Source organism: Octodon degus, unplaced genomic scaffold, assembly GCF_000260255.1.
Source record: "Octodon degus isolate 3935 unplaced genomic scaffold, OctDeg1.0 scaffold00034, whole genome shotgun sequence".
NCBI classification, from domain to species: Eukaryota; Metazoa; Chordata; class Mammalia; order Rodentia; family Octodontidae; genus Octodon; species Octodon degus.
The window spans coordinates 8,663,457-8,665,462 of NW_004524610.1; positions in this window are offsets into that span (position 1 = coordinate 8,663,457).

A 2,006-nucleotide genomic window follows, 5' to 3' on the forward strand; every position below is an offset into this window, starting at 1 on the left:
GCATTATTCTACAACTTGTACTTAATTGGTAAACTTTCAAATGAACTCCAATGAATTTGATGGTTGATTATCTTAGATGTTATTTAGGTGCTCAAATCCTTTGTAAATGATAGTAATTTATTTCTTCTGTCTCTGAAAAATACTTCCCATTAGAAGTAGTACTTTCTTTTCTCTGTATTTCATTTTTTCCTGTCTTAGATAGATAAGGATAATGATAATGATGAATAAGTGAATGTCCTGTTGCTCCTTTCTTAAGAATGCTGCTTCTGTTCTCTCGTTCATTAAGTCTGGTACTTCCATTTCTCTTCATAATACTTGTTACATATTTTCTTAGGTTAAAAAAATCTGATGCTAACATTTCTGCAATATCATCACATATTTAGTATTCTTTTGTTTGTGTGTTTTGAGTCAAGATTTCACTTCTAACACAGGCTGGATTTGAACTCATGGTGACCCTCCTGCCTCAGCCTCCGAGGGCTAGAATTATAGGCATGTGTCACCACATCCAGATCTCTCTCTCTCTCTCTCTCTCTCTCTCTCTCTCTCTCTCTCTGTCTGTCTGTCTTTGGGGTCTCAGTATGAAGCCAGGCTAGCCTCATACTTCAGATCCTCCTGCATCAGCCTCTTGAATGTTGGGATGAAGGCATTACTGCATAGGGAGACTCTGTTGCTTAATGTTTTCACAACAGGGATTAAGTTTCAACATATAAATTTGGGAGGGGGCATAAGCACTTGGATCACAGCAAATGCTATATGCAGTATGTACCTTTGATGAAAAGTTCAATTTTTTTTTTTTTTTAGCAGTTTTGGGTGCATGAAAGTTAAAAAAACCCCTTCTTTTATCCAGTTTTGGCAATTTCCATACATTTTTGGGGAAACTGATCATTCTAGTTATGCACACATCTGGATATACTAAATTTGCCACTTTAAAATGGAAAACGTGGTGTTTCTCTCTCAGATCCCAGAGTAATAGTGGCTTGCTCTCTTTCAGCAAATCAATTCTAGCTTCGTACTAATTCAGCAGTCTGTAGGATATTTTAATCCACGTGCTGCTCTAGTTTTTGTGAAACCATGAATGAAGTTAGGTATTCTTTGAGTAAACAGCCAAGAGAAGCTGTTAACCCCGCTGGCAGTGCGCTTCCGTGATGCCTGCTCCCAGAGGACTCCGGGCTGAATTTGCTTTCCATCAGTCCTGTGTGTCCCCTCCCTAGTACCATCTTCAGTCTGTAGTGGCCCTATAGCAATGCGCTTAGGGGCTCTACTGGTCAGCACTCTGTAAAGTTTGTGGATGTTAATTGTAGAGATAGGTCTTTTTTTAAAAAAAAATTATTTATTTATTTATTTTATTTATTTATTTGTGTGACCAGCACAGCCCGCCAGGGGGTGGGGCTGGCTGGCATGTGGTGCTGGGGGATTGAACCGTGGTCCGCTGAGCTTGTTCCAAGTAGGTGCTCTAGACCACTGAGCCATCTCTCCAGCCCCGAGATAGGTCTTTGTTAATATTGTATCCTTGCTTGAGAGAAAAGGTACTTGACATGAGCTGTATCTCTACACAAGATACATTCCTTTACATAGAAGTAATTAGAATCTAATCTGGGGCTTTGGATTGTTGTACCATCATCTTAGTTCATTGGCAGAGTAAAACTGAAATTGACTGTTTTGTTCACTTGAATTATCAAAGGAGTGGATCTGTTAGCTTAATTAAAAGCAAAACAACTGACAAAAATATTACTTTTGAAAACAGTTAACAGTAGCCTAAGGATTTTGATCAGTATAGGTTATTCTGTTGCTGTAGGAGTTAAAACTAACTTGGCAGGGAGAGAAATTTTATGCTTCACACCTGGAGGTTAGAACAGTCATAGAGATGTGAGAAGAACAGGCCAAAAACTGGAGCCAAGAACCCAAAATATAGTACTGTGGGGGCCGGGGAGATGGCTCAGTGGAATAAGCACTTCCCTGGCAAGCGCAAGGGCCTGAGTTCAATCCCCGGTTCCGCAAAAAAAAAA